Here is a 16,494-nt window from a genome sequence, read left to right on the forward strand (position 1 = left end):
TGTAGGATGTAGGAGTGAACCTAGGTCTTAAAGAGATTAATTTGTGCTAGATATAAAGCCAAATGTACCTTAAAACACATCCATTCTTGACCAAAAATACAAACTAACATAAAAAGACGTTAGACGTAGGTAAAAAAAAAACATTTAAATAGAACGGACACAAGCTTTGGACAGAGACACCATAAATACAAGCATTAAACAATCTAAATAAAAAACATTTCCTTTTCCTACAATACATTTATTTATATTTAACAATACATTTATTGATATACATTTTTTTCTTTAATTTGGTTGAGGATTGAATCTTCCTCCCCAGACTGAAGTCAACCGCCCTAGCAAATGAGCCGAATCCTAATTAGGCGGGAACGGCATTTATTTAGTATATTAACTACCGCAATGTTATCCAGTTTCAGAGAAATGCATATTTGTCCGTGTGTGTATGCATGATTGCGACTAAGGGCTAATATAATTCATTGTCATTGACAGCGAGTCTACACGGAGAAAACTTACTGATATGAAATATTGTTAATTTATTAAAAATCGGCTGAAGTTATTCGATTTTATGTTAAAAATGGGACCGGAGACCTTTAACGAAATGTTTTACAAATATCATAACAAACTATTAGTAAAGCACGAATATATTACCACGAACTCGGAACACGTGTTCATGAAAATACTCACGTGCATGAGCACGTTTTCTGCAATATTAGGAATTTATTAAAAGTATATCAGGAAACGACCTTCAATCTTGTTATTAACCGGATTACCAATAATTTGAAAAGATTCGCAATAATAATTTTCTTTGTGTTTCTTCATTACTTAGGTTCTTATTTATAACATCTTCAAATTTAGTAAAATGCGTAGTTAAAAGCTTAGATAAAGCGCACTTGAAGTGAAATGACACTAAACTGCGCTATTTACTTGTAAATGCTATTAATGCACTAAGCGACTTTATGTCCGGTTTAAATCTTGCCCACAGGAAAAACTAAACTCTTCCACACACTTTTCCACAAATGATCATCTAGTCAATCCACATTATGCAAGTGCATTATATAAGCATAATAAATACAAAACAATACAAAAAAAACAAGTCAACTCACCAGAGATCAAATTGGAAAATAATTCACCGACTCCAGATATTTTTATATCAGAGGGTTTGGCTTGGTATAACTTATAATTGGATCTATAAATCCTACTGATCACTCAATATAAATATTTAAAAAATCTTTCGTAATCCTACATGTATTTAAAATGATTGATTTTTGCATTTTTATATATAAATTCTTTGACAGATCTAATACGCCTAAATTTTGAATGAGAGAGCCAGGTATAATGCCAGTAGCCGAAATAACAAATGGTTAAAATATAATATGTATTATATAAAATTATTTTTTTATTATTTGCTGTTAGAATTTTTTTAGATGAAATGAAATCATTGAGAATTAGTAGATAATGAATTGATTACAGCATCACATGCCCCTCTCGATAGATGAAGACGAAGCCAGATGTCCACCGCCCTCTTCGTCCCCCCCAGTGATCTCCTCTCCCTGAATACCGGGGTACGGCAGTAGTGGAGTAGTGGAGTAGTGGTGTGTGAACACGGTAACTGTATGGTTGTGTGTACGGTGCGTATGGTGTTTGGTTGTGGCGAGCCAGGATTGGTTTGTTAGCGAGCCACGCCCTGTCGGCGGTGATCATCAATCAAATGGTATCAGGAACCCAGTGGATTTGTTAGTATTTAACTCTTCAGGCTAATTTGTTCGGTTTTGGGAACAAACAGCTGTTACCCGTAAAGACAATTTGTTCGCTTTTCGGAACAGCTCATTTGGTCTTATAGAAATCGTTGTATTTCCTTTACCGTCATAGTTAAGACATATAAAGTAAACGATGTTAGAAAGAGAAAACACCAAGCTATATATATACAAATATTGAAGTTATCCACAAAATAATTAAAATTTACACCTCTATGACCAACCAAAGACTGAAACTATCCACATTTTAGAGCTGGTATTTACCCTTAAGGCGATGCCATATGTAGTAATGAAAAATCATGCGTTTTTGTTTTGAAAATTTGGTCGCCTAGAAATGTTTCAGATGCTTTAATTAAATACCTGCGAGTAGAATACATCTTGGCCTTTGAAATAATCGAGTATTTTTAAATAAGTCTTTTTATAAGCCCAGAAAAACATAATGTATAAGGCCTATGAAAACTGCTTTAAAGTTCAAAATCTCCTACTTTCGATCCCATTTTCGATTATGATTTTATTGTATAATGTGGCAAATTAAGTTATTTGTAAAATTATAGAAAAACATTTAAATATTTGTGCCTGAAGATCCACAAAATAAAATAAAAGGCTAACAATTATTTTTATAAGCAATAATTGTTCGCCTGAAACACTCATCCACATTGAAAAATCTCCTGATAAAAAATACATGACGCCAACGGGACTCGAACCCGTATCCCTTCGATTTCCGGTCGAAAGCTCTGACCACTGAGCTATGGAGGCTTATCTCTTACCCGCGAAATTATTCAATATATGCTAGTGTTTCATTTAACAATAACTGCTTGTTACATTTTTTTTTTCACCTGAGAACAACCAACTTTATTTTATATGAGAAAGGCATTGTAAGTGCTAACTCTCTCACTAGATGGCGTTGAGACAAATTGTCTACATTGTTAGGTGAAATACTTGAACTTGTCAAATATTAATTATTATTTTTTTGATAAATTAATGTTTTTAAGACAAGATTTTATTAATGCATAGCACAAAGGATAACAATTATTTTTATAAGCAATAATTGTTCGCCTGAAACGGGTTCGAGTCCCGTTGGCGTCATGTATTTTTTATCAGGAGATTTTTCAATGTTGATGAGTGTTTCAGGCGAACAATTAATGCTTATAAAAATAATTGTTATCCTTTGTGCTATGCATAAATAAAATCTTGTCTTAAAAACATTAATTTATCAAAAAAATAATAAAATAAAAGGCACTTTTTGGCCATGTTTTTTTCTTGCATAAATCAAAACAGGCGGTTGGTGTTAAGCGGGAATTTAAACCTTATCGCCATTTACGTAAAGGTTGAATTTAAAATATTACACGACGTAGTGCATCGCCTTAAAGCATACTGAATGCTTTAGAAATGAGATATCTGAGGCGAATGTGTAATAAAACCATATTATATGACTGTGAAAAATGTGGAAATCCTCAAAAACTGCAAGGCTGATGTAAGAGTAATGAATAAGACTGAAAAAGGAACGCTTAGATGGATTGTGCATGTAGAGCGAATGCAAGAAGAAAGAAGTGTAAGGAAAATATATGATGCGAATGTGAATGGTAGAACAAGTCGGGGACGCCCGATTAAGACATGGCATGATCAAGTCAATCAAATACTTGAGTCGGGCCATATGCATCCATAACAAATGAATGAATAGATGCTGGTTTGGGGAGATCCTTTGACCTCTCCAACTGGTCTCTCGACCCATAATGATCTCTAGATTCCTACCCAACCCTCTTACCTTCCCTTCCTTAAAAATACCCTCCACACAGCATCCCAAAACATGAAATAGGCCCTGAAAGAAATTATTTTCCTGAGTGCCTTCTGTGTGAGTTAATGTAAAAAAATGAATGTGAATGAGGCAAGGAGTGTGTCCAATACCGAGTTATGCAGCAGTCCGTCCTCTCAGTTTACTCCTGCGGGGAAACGGCGTGATGTTTAGTTAGTCAGTTAGTTAGAATGGCAAAAAATATCTAAATGTTTTCACTTGTCCGATAAAATAAACAAAAAATGTCTCACTCTGTTGTGATATATATTTCTCAATTTATCTCAATTAGCCTTATTCTGGGCAGCATATATCGTAAAATGTACTCTTTAAATAATTCAAAATATTTAAAATCTCCAACAGCCATAAGTCCACTGCGTTTGGAGCCCGCGGCAGATGTTACCAGCAACGAAAAATGTAATGTTTTTCTTCCTTTGTTCCGAGGCAGACCGAAATGATGTAATATTTCACGTCAGGGGTACCTAACTATCCACCCTCGGGGCACCTAGTCCCTCTGTATACCCACAGCATGACAGTGTATGTGTATATTACTTATATATTTATGTCCGTCCATTGTTTATATCTGAGATATATTCTAGAACAGGGATGCATCTGGGGAAAAATAACTTTGATATTAGACAATTATGATATCATCTAACATAGGTAATAATGTGGGCTTGTCCGTAAGTGTTTGAATTTATGTGTCATTTTCAAAATTGGAACTGATTATGTCAAGAAAAGGGCATTTAGACCGTTATCTTTTTATTTTCTATGTCTTGTTCTGTTTCATATTCCGTTCATTTATTTATATAAAATAAACGCACATATGGCCTTTACAAATATGTATATAAAAATTCAGTAATCAAAAGTAAATTTTATTTTAAAATTATGTAGAACCCATGCAGAACAAAAGTATTGTGCTATTATAGCCTTCTTGTAACTGTATTATCGCAGTTGAACACATTTACTATTTCTGTGTTGCCAACTGCATGCAATCTAGGTACAAGCGAGTATCTAAATGACTCAGTCCTGATATTATTGTTGCAATTAAAAATAATTTTCGATCGAGTAGTTCTAGTTGGTGTGTTGAAGGTGATTAATTATTTAGAAGGTGATTAGGTCTCAATAAATCAGGGCTGTCTAAAATTCCATTAATAATTTTTAAAGTCAAATGTAGTCAAAAACAAGTCTTAACAATAATAATATTTGGGTAATTTATATAGCGCCGTTTTCGTGAAAAATCACCTCAACGGCGCTGGCAAGTCTTCTATCTGATAGTTTTAATTTTTTTAATTCTTCCTAGATTAAATTTGTTAGTATTATCGTCTTATTCAATGACCTTGGTCCTTCATCTTCATCCCCACCATTGAACAAGCAACATCTTTCACTTATAATGATGATAATAAGAATTTTTAAAATATAGTCGTTAGATTATTTGTATACTGTACTGTTATTTATAATTAAACAGTTGATAGGTAACAGTAGATAGTTTTCTAATGCAACTCTGTCCACAGAACTGTATAAATTCATTTCGTTGTTTTTCACAGAAGGGTCCATTTTTTAGATTTGGAGTTGGAATTAGAAAACAATTTATGCTGCGGGTTTTGTTACAACTTGAATAGGACCTTAATTTGAACCTTTGGGCCTAGACAAAGGAATTGGAGGCTCGATATGTCATTTCCGACATCCTCAAGGTAATGGCATCCTATGAGACAAGGCAATACGAGATGATAATGTTACTTTTGTTATTATATTATTTGGTTAGGTATTAGATTTTTGCTATTTTCTATACCTTCCCCAAACATAAATTTTCATTTTACTCACTATGGCATATTTGAAAGTTACAGCAAAACTTAATTTAACTATGATTTTCACTAAATTATATATTTTTTAATCTCTATTAATATTCTTTCAACAAGTGATGTTACTCGTAGGTATATTGTTTACATGCTCTATCTAATTTATTGTTTATTACTTCTTCAATGGTAGCAATATTAATTTATGGCCACATTTAAATATAACTTTGTGGCGTCATTTTAATAAAACTCTATGGGCGTCATTTTAATACAACTTTATGGCGTCATTGTCAAATAACTTTATGGCGTCATTTTATTATAACTTTGTGGCGTCATTTTAATTATGCGAAAATTATATACTTTGTATAAACCACTTTTAATTAGTAATAATCTATATCTAGTAGAAAGTTTCAATCCTCAGTCAAATCGTATTTTTAATTAATGAATTTATTTATCTGTACTTATACATATATTAGGTACCTACATCTTTATAATATTATCTCTATATCTTTTTACGTACATTTTTTTATTTTAATTTATTTTACTTTTATAGTGAATACCTCACAAGAGTCCCAACTGCTCCCGTCTGGAGCCAGTGAGACTATGGCATCCCCAATTGGGGGATGTTGTGAGGCTGAAGGTAAGTGGGGAAGGGAAAGAGGAAGGTGGGGAAGTACCTGGCTATTCAGATCTAGTCACTAAACACGGCTAAAGCCATTTGGAGCAACGTTTCAATTCTGAATGGTGGTCTTACACCAGGGCGATACTGGTAGTATCTTCCACTCTGGAACGTGCCGCAAATATACTATATATTATTTTAATTAATTAATTGTGAAATAACACAAATTAATCAAATAAAATTTATTTGCGCACGCCGGGTTCGAACCCGCGACCTTCGGAATGGCAGTCCAATGCGTTACCACTGGACTATGCCGGCCGTCAAACTACTACACATAATATATATTAAATTTCGACTACGGTAATACGGGCATATGCCTTGTCCGGTATTTGATTATCATGTAAAAAGTTTTTTCAAAAACATTTACATAAATTAAGAAAGTTAAATAAATGTGAAATTCTGTGTGTTTATCTGAAGCGGTGGTCATTTTAACGAAATTTGTAATTTCCAGGTCAACATAACTATTTTCCATCCACAAAATGATTAATAAAACGTACCTATGAGTATAATTAAGTAGCCAGTGGGACTATGGCATCCACAATTTCAGTATGTTTTAAGGATGAATAAAGGAGATGGAGAAGAAGAAGGTTCGGAAGTACCTGGCTATTCAGATCTGTTAACCAAACAGAGCCAAAGAAACGCAAATTTTTGATTCTGAAAGCTGCATTTTAACAAAGGCGTAAGGAGAAAAATTAATATTGCTAATTTATCAAAAATCTCTTCAACTTATTCGTAGTCCGGTTGATATATTTTATATTTCTCTGATGGTTTGTGAATAATGTAATGTTATGTCTATTGTTTATATTTCTATTATGATTTGATATTATATCTACAACCTCTCTCCAAGGCTATAAATGTATTGATAAATGTTTTATTTTGTAAATTTTTCGTTTTATGAAATCTTTTGTTTTGTATAAATTTTTGAATTCATATTCCTTTCTTAGAATTTTAATTTACTTATTCCTTATTATGCTGTCTCAGTAGAGGTAAAGTCACAAGGAGCAAATCGATAATTGGTTTTATTTTGGCTTTATAATATGGGTTGTCCAATAAGAGGTGTTATTTTGATATTCAATTGTAAAATATCAATGGTTTCGTTGCTTGTGTGGCACGTAGCGCCGTCTTGTTGAAAGTAAACGTTGTCCAAATTAATACCATCCAATTCCGGCCATAAAAAATCATTAATCATCTCTTGATAGCGCAATCCATTCACCGTAACTGTTGCTCCAGTCTCATTTTCAAAAAAGTAAGGTCCAATGACTCCGCCGGACCATAAACCGCACCAAAAAGTCACACGTTGAAGATAAAGAGGCTTTTCAACAATAATTCTTGGGTTTTCCAAGCCCCAGATGCGACAATTTTGCTTGTTGACGAAGCCACTGAGGTGGAAATGGGCCTCATCACTCAAGATTATTTGCATTTGATTAGTTTTTAACCGGATTATCAATAATCTGAAGAGATTCACTCTATTCTCTCCACCCCGTTAGGTATATTAAAAATTATTATCTCTTGAATTGTAACTGTACTTAAAATATAACACCTATTATAAATATGTCAGTTAGAATCATGAATATTAATTAGATAGCAACCCCTAGCTGAGGCTTCACAGTTAGGGGTGCGGTGTTTTTAATTCACTTTGGGCCATTATCTCCCGTCCCCTCGCGTTAAGTAACCAATGGGGGTGTTGCTACCCCTTCCACTCTAACATTATCTGTCCATTTGTTTAGTTTATTTAAACCAACATCTATGGGGGTTATTATTTCAATAAGAGGAGAGATTATTGTGGATATTCTACGTACCAAAATTAACGTGTCATATTTTCTTAGAGATTACACGGAGAAAAATGAGTATTGTTGATTTATTGAAATTCTATTAAAAATGGGATAGCAGGCTGTTTTATAATAAATTTTATTGTAATTTCCAAATATTTAGAAACACTGTTCAGGCACCTGCATTTGCCTTGATGACGAAATGCGAAAATATTATGAATTTTATGAACAGGAGTTCACACATCGTAATGATATATTTTACTAAAATAAAACGATTAAAATAATTCTTTAAAGGCCTGCAATCCCGTTTTTAACCGGATTTCCGATAATTTGAAGAGATTTTAATAAATTAGCAATATTAATTTTTCTAAGTTCATTTCTGTATAGGTATGTGCTATTTGGGTGGGTACATACCTACTTACAAATGTCATGCAATTAGCACAAAATTGTTTTTTCTAAGCTCTTTCTATTATTTTTAGGTTATTATTTTTATCAAGAGTTATAGACCCTTTAAATGTCATAACGTGGTAGGTAATTATTAAAAATACTAATTTCGGTCATGTGTCTGTAACTCCGGTTCAATAAACTCTACAACTTTTCCTAATTAATTTGATTTTAGAAATTTAAAATGATTTGGGAACAATTCAGACAAGCGATAAAGTAGGTACCCACCAAAAATATTTTACTTAAATTAATTAATTAATAATTCTATATTTGACGGCCGGCATAGTCCAGTGGTAACGCATTGGACTGCCATTCCGAAGGTCGCGGGTTCGAACCCGGCGTGCGCAAATAAATTTTATTTGATTGATTTGTGTTATTTCACAATTAATTAATTAAAATAATATATAGTATATTTGCGGCACGTTCCAGAGTGGAAGATACTACCAGTATCGCCCTGGTGTAAGACCACCATTCAGAATTGAAACGTTGCTCCAAATGGCTTTAGCCGTGTTTAGTGACTAGATCTGAATAGCCAGGTACTTCCCCACCTTCCTCTTTCCCTTCCCCACTTACCTTCAGCCTCACAACATCCCCCAATTGGGGATGCCATAGTCTCACTGGCTCCAGACGGGAGCAGTTGGGACTCTTGTGAGGTATTCACTATAAAAATAAAATAAAATATTTGTAATGTGTAGATATTTATTTTGTTTAAATTTGTAACAGATGTCACAATTTTCAAGTTTGCTAACGGTGTTCATTCGAAAGGTATCTAAATGTATGAAGGTCTACCACGGACGATCGATAAATCACTACGTCAATACGATATTGAGAAAATCCATCACCTGTGGTCAGTAAGCGATATTTGCGAACACGGTCAGAACATGATTCCGACAGTCGGTTGATAAAGGACACTGCTTTTAGTACGGCCTCCAATGTGTCGGATAAGCCATCAAAATGCACAACTTTTTGGATAATGTCATTCTTTATGCAAAGTAACTGATTTATTAATGAATGGAGATGAACTAACTAAGCTCTTAGAAGTGAAAGAAATTGAATACATAATCCACATAAGTAAATAATTCATCTAAGACAAGATCAGTTAATTCCTTTGCATCTTGAAGAAACATAAGTTGTTAGTTTTGACTAAATACCTCATGAACTAATTAACACCCTTCTTAATGGAAAAATGTGCATACCGTCTGTCAATGTATATTAAATTTGCTATTTTAATTGGACATTATAAATTTATTAGTAATATTTGTTAGGAAAATCAAATTCATAAAAAATACCTCAAATGTTGCCAGCGTATGTCGATTTCTAATTTATTACATTATCAATATCGGTCTAGCTATAAACAGCGCGACCGTGCTCGGGAAATCGGTATAAAAGTAGATGTGGATTCCACTGTACCAGACCCTCTCCAGAATAACGACGTTTGAATGGCAATCATCCTGAAACCAATATATTATTTTATAAATACTTAACAGCTTTAAAACCCTGCAAATAAAATAGCCTGTGATTTTTCTAGTACCTACCTACTTACTACTTACTGATGTGATGACATGGGAGTCCTGATTAAATTCTCTTAGGTAGGTACCATCTCGGTTTTTCGTTATCATTAGTAATTAGAAGCAGTGGAATAATAATAAGCCGATTAACGTAAGTAGAATAAAATATGTAATTATATTGTAATTTATTGTAATTTTGACCGGTCAGTGGTTGAGTGGGCATAGCGCTTGGGTCTCACCCGAGCGTCGCGTGTTCGATTCCTCGGCTGGCTAAGTCCTCCATCACAACACAAGCAACATTTTAGGCTTTCTGTGGTGGTAGTAGGAGATTTTCAAACATTGTTGGGTTATTCGTAACCCGGGAATGTTTGTCTTTCTTTTAAAAAAATAAAAATAAATAAATAAATAAATAAATAAAAATAATTTCCAGAAAGTTAATATAACTCCATCTGTCGGGCAAGTTGGAATTAACCCCTCGAATTAGTATTTTTATGATCCTGTAATGTTTAGTTAGACAAGCCGTGAATGTGATGAAAATAATTATCACGTGGCGTCTACATTGTAGGGGGATTGCTCTAGCAACTTTTGCAGGGATCGTTATGTCTGGCGATTTGATCAGGTTAAATTTACATGATTAAACAGAGAAATAATAAAACAGAACGTTATGTCTCTCAGGGCCTGTGTCATCTTTGAGGATGCTGTGAACATTGTACGGAGAAAAATCAATTACATAGCCGCTATGTGAGGTTGTTATCAGTTTTGGAAACATAAAAAACATGTTTTTATTATGTGAGCATGTATTCAAGAGGGAAGGGGTAGTCAAATAACTGGCGTTCAAATAATACAAACGGACACCGAGAAAATTGAGTATTGCTAATTTATTAATAATCTCTACAAATTATTTGTAATAACTTAAGTGTTTGACAAAAATGGCAGTTAAAATCGAGTGTAAATGAAAAAAGCAGAAGTTCATTGGATCAGAGATGAAAGGAAGCCTTATTTTATGATGATGTTGCTTTCTTTTGATGATTTATTTATTTATTTCACGCATATTAAGGTTTTTACACACATATATAAATAAAAAATATTTACGAAATTATACACGAAAATAGTGCAGGAAACGACTATTTAAAACAATTGTAGAAAAATAAATATAAAGCCAAAATATAAAAAATCCAAAATATTTTGTTCTGTTTCAGTTGACAAAATTATTATGTGTTAGTCAAATTAAATACCTTTATTAAAATATTCCACTACTTGATGAAAAAAACTTCAATAGGGTATGCTTAAATATTGAAATTGGTGTATTAAATATATCAACAACATCGTAGTATTTGTTTCCTAGCTGTTGAATCCGTCGCATAGGAGTGTAATATTGGGACGTTGATATAGAATTGCTACAATAATATGGTAGGTACTGTCTTGTAACCGACCTGCTTATAGTATGAAAAGAGATTACATATAATAAATCAAACATTGAATTAATGATATACAAACAGGTTCAATCGGAAAAAATTCTACGGTCAGATAATTTTATTAAATTTAATGAACAAAGTACGTTATCGTAATTAAGGTTTTCTCTAAGACTGCCCATTTTAAAATTTACTTATCTTAAAAATTTATTTTGGATTCTTTCAATCGCAAGTGAATGAACCTCATAATTTGGGGACCAAACCGTGGAATTGTATTCTATGATGTTAGTTTCTTGAAAATTCTCATCTTATGGATCACTTAAAGTTTGTAGGTGTACACCTCATAATCACAATGCATGATATATTTCCACTACACGCTTTCTGTTTGAATTCACAACACTACAATTTTGAATTTGGGGATGCAATTCACTCAATTTGGGAGGTGGGTATGGATACCGCCGCCACGGGAACCATTTATTGGTTAACCAACACCTCTGTTATAGGTCACCTCAAGTGGTTCGATACGTTTGGTAACTTAGCAGGAGTGCCCGAGTTCATGGGGTGAGGTTTGTCTAAGTCTTGGAGGCGAATACATCTGCCTACCAATTGGGTGGCGGATCAGATCGGAAGATACTGGTTGAGAGAGATCTTTGGACCTCTCTATTTATATATTTATTTAAGAAAAACAACAGATTTGTTTACAACTATAAATAATAAACATATAAACAAACGAAATAAAATATTGTGAAATATTTTCAAATAAACATCTAATTATAGCAAAAATACTAATGGTCTTTCTTGGAAGTGGGATGTCTGTCACTTCTGGACCCAGAACTTTTCTCCTTTCTTTCCTAAAAAAGACTCTCCATAAGCATCCTCAAAGATGAAAAAGATTCTCCCCGAAGATAATGAATTAACTATCCCGCAGCCAAGTAGGGGAGTAGGTAGTACCCAAAATTACTATCCTCCTTATATTAGCTTAAATACTTGACTTATCCGTTTGGTATTTTACATAATTCTGCGCAAATACGTAAGTTACCACTAACCCGTTAACCGGGCGGGACGTATAAATACGTCAAACGTAAACAGTATCGGGTACGGGTAGGACGTATGAATACGTCCTCGAAATATATTTTGCGCCTTGGAACGAGCGGGACGTATATTTCCGAGCATATCACACGGAAATTGAGTTTTTAATTTTTACAAGTTTTAATTTTTTAAACTCAATGTTTCTCTTTTATCTGTGTGATTTTATTTATTGTTCTGTAATTATAACCTTTTTTATATTTTTTGTAATCTTTATAATTGTTTGTAAATATTCTATTTTTTTAATTCGATGTTTTCACTTTTTTGATGCATAAATAAAAAAAAATAAAAAAATGAAATTACGTCCACCGGGCGTGACGTACGAATACGTCCTAGTGGAGGAGTTCGCGCCCGTTATATGCTGCGTAATTCAAAACTGAACTCCCAGGTTAACAGGTTAATAATTGACTGAATAATTGGGATTTCTATTGTTTAAAAGCAAATAAGACAGAAAAATGCATGAGGTTGTCGGAAGACCCAACTTGGTTACAAACGTTTTGTTTGGCATCTTGGCGTGTTAAGAGTTAAAAAAGTGATTTAATTGCGTTTTCACGAATTTCAAGAATGAAAACAAAATGAATGTATTGTGACATCACTGACGAAGGTTTTCTTTCTTCCCAGGGGAAAGAAGGAAGAAAGGAAATTACAATTTAAACAGGACATTGGGATATGGAAGAGTCTCAAAACTGTTTCAAAATTAAACACCAAGGGAATCGTCAAATTATATAAGAAAAGGGTTTCTCCGACGCTAATGTGCGGATCTCGAGACCAATTAAAAATGAATTGACTTTTTTAGCAAATTGAACCGGCATTTCTCGATTTGAAATCAAATGCGAATACCGCAAAGCTAAGCATCTAGGAAAATGGTTATCGACCACTGAAAAAGCACACAGACAGATAGATAATATAAGTACACGAATGCGTAGAGGCGCGGTCACATTCAATTGGCCGTCATTACTTCAGACGAGGGTGATAATATGCTAATAAGCGTTGATAAATTTGTTTCGTTAGAATCAACTATGCATTATTTATAATTTATGCTACGTTCGGTTTCGCCTTGGAGTTGGAACATTAATTAAATTATACCCACATGATGTACACATAAATAAAATTTTCTTTTTCTATCCCTCTCTCAGATCTTTTCCATCTATTTAAATATGTAGGTACCCACCTACGAATCAAATATTAAATGGCAACGTGCTAGCAACCCTTAAATGCATTTAGAACTACAAAGTACCACTATATTATCGTCTACGAATTTATTTGAAGATACACTCAGTATCGCCTTGGTGTAAGACCACCATTTAGAATTAAAACGTGGCTTGAAATGGCTTTGGCTGTATTTGGTGATCAGATCTGAATAGCCTGGTAATTCCTCACCTTACTCTTCTCCACTGCCATAGGGATGCCATAGATTACACTATTTTTGTTGGGAGCAGTTGGGACTCTTGTGCGGATTCCACTTGCCCTGGGAATGTAGGTTTTTATAGGATATTACAAAACAAATGTGCACTATGGAGGTCACCTTAAATAAATTGATTTCCATAACTTAGGGTCGGATTCCTAAATTTAGTCGGAGTTTTTAAATTATTATTTTTTACCATTGCAGCACCATAAATAACATTCACATAAACATTGAAAATAACGACCAGCTATAAATTATGAAAAGAAAATCATTTTCTTACTTTTTTCCAGGAAAGATGGTGTTTTTTTAATAACATAATGGTTTGCCGTTTCCGATTTGGCGCCTTTTTTCTTAATTTATCGCTTCCGGTGGCGGGCAGTAATTCCGTATTTCCGCTTCCCGTATTTGTGAAATGGAGGCAACCGGATGAAGCGCCATCTTGGATTTTTTCCCGCCGATTTACAATAATTTTGATAGGAAATTGGATTTATCACCAATTACTTAACTCAAAAAACGAATAACTATAACTACACAAAATTTAACCAAATTTCTACTCTCTATACCAATATTCCTCAATGATTATTGAACAGAATGTTCCTAAAAGTGTGATGTAATTTATAAAGACTTTTCAAATCACATGACTCAGACTGGCTAATGAAGTGATTAACGATCTTATTTATAAAAAATCACTCCACAACCTTTAAACGGAATTTTTCGGCGCATTGTACAAAGATTGTAAAATGTTTATTCAGAATTATTACTAATAAAAAATGTCTCGCAACATTGCATTTTCCTCGCGAATGACTATGTTTATTTATTTATATATACGCCTAAAAAGGCTTTTACATAGAAGTGATACATGATGCAGTGTACATAGGAGAATATCTGTATTATGCAGGAAATACTGACTAAATGGATGTAATCCATTGTAAAGAAGGTACAAAATACGCAATTGTAAAATTGTGATTACAAGTATATTGAGAAAAGAGTGTTGTTTGTCATGTGTGATTAAAATCGTATTTTTAATAATAATTTCAATTCTAATGACCAATTCACTATTATATTATAAATTTACTATTGTTTGTGTTTTATTATGTCTTTTTTGATCCATTAATAAAGTCATATTGTAAATAATATAGTTTCGTCGGTACAATATATTTTTGAATTGACCTTTCCCGCTTGAATTCAGTAAAACTTTCATGAAAATTATATTTTTTAATAACATAAATGCCTTTGGCATGTGTAAAAAAAGTTTAAAAAACATATAGATGGAAAAATGGATCCAAAATTTCTGATTAGTTGGTTATTCTCTGGGAATTGTTATTATAAAATTAAATCGTTTTTAATTCTATGAACGAGATAAAAACTGAAATGACAGTTATCTTGCAAAATCCTTGAATGAAAGTATTGTGTTCTTTGATTTTTTTTCCATTTTCATATTTGAAACTAAAATAATGCAATTACATTAATTAATTAATTATATTTCAAATACAAAAATCTAAAAGGTAATTTAATCTTGTTTCTAAAATAATATTAATTTTTACGACATCTTATGTATCTTTCCATGAACTATTTTACGTTTCAATTAACAATGTATATATCTCATGTATATTTCCATGAACTATTTTACGTTTCAATTAACAATGTATATATCTTATGTGTCTTTCCATGACTATTTTACCTTTCAATTAACAATCTATATATCTTATGTATCTTTCCATGAACTATTCAACGTTTCAATTAACAATGTATATATCTTATGTATCTTTCCATGAACTATTCAACGTTTCAATTAACAATGTATATATCTTATGTATCTTTCCATGAACTATTCAACGTTTCAATTAACAATGTATATATCTTATGTATCTTTCCATGACTATTTTACGTTTCAATTAACAATGTATATATCTTATGTATCTTTCCATGACTATTTTACGTTTCAATTAACAATGTATATATCTTATGTATCTTTCCATGACTATTTTACGTTTCAATTAACAATGTATATATCTTATGTATCTTTCCATGAACTATTTTACGTCAGTTTCTATTTTACGTTTCAATTAGTAAGGTTTTCACTTTGACGGTCGTTTATCAATTGAATTAAATTGTAAGACCGAAAATGTTCAAGAAAGACTATCTATATTTAAAAAAATGTGATCGGTTTCCCCAGAAGTATGGTCAAATTGACCTTATTTCATTCACGCCAACATCATACTTCTATCATTACCTATATGTTAAATTAAAACCGATCTGCCAAGCAAATCCATGTATGAATTCTGCGCTTTATAATTTATTTTTAACTCTATTGCGCTAATTTTGTCATTTTACCCATATGAAAATACAACAGAAAAATCGTCGCCTTTATTGGGGTTGATATCTCATGATTATTAATCAATACATAACGGCTTTAAAGCCCATTTTCTAAATCATAATAAGGACCTCATCTATTCCTATGATGCTTAAAATATTTAGATTTGTAGGTTAACTTTTTTGAAGTATAATAAATACGAAATACCTCGAATTAGGCAGGTAATTTTTTATTCAAATCCAAATGGCGTCAAGGAGGTGCTCGAACTCACAAGGATTCAATAATTCACGCCACGGAAGTGAGGTGTTGTGTTAAAAAATAAACTAACGAAGTTTTTTTGACCAAATAGTAATAAATGTAAAGGTAAAATTACAACACCCTTCTGATTCTTGATGAAGTTCATTGTCTACCTGTATTCACTTTTCAACGAAGAAAATTTGTAGATTGAAATGAGTTTATATTTCGGCTTTGGATCAGGAAAGATGGATTCGGATATCATTATCATCATCTGCACTACAACCAGAATAATAAATACTCTCAT

The sequence above is a fragment of the Hesperophylax consimilis genome, chromosome 27 (genome assembly GCF_061612785.1).
Source record: "Hesperophylax consimilis isolate HC1 chromosome 27, BYU_Hcon_1.0, whole genome shotgun sequence".
Classification (NCBI taxonomy): Eukaryota; Metazoa; Arthropoda; class Insecta; order Trichoptera; family Limnephilidae; genus Hesperophylax; species Hesperophylax consimilis.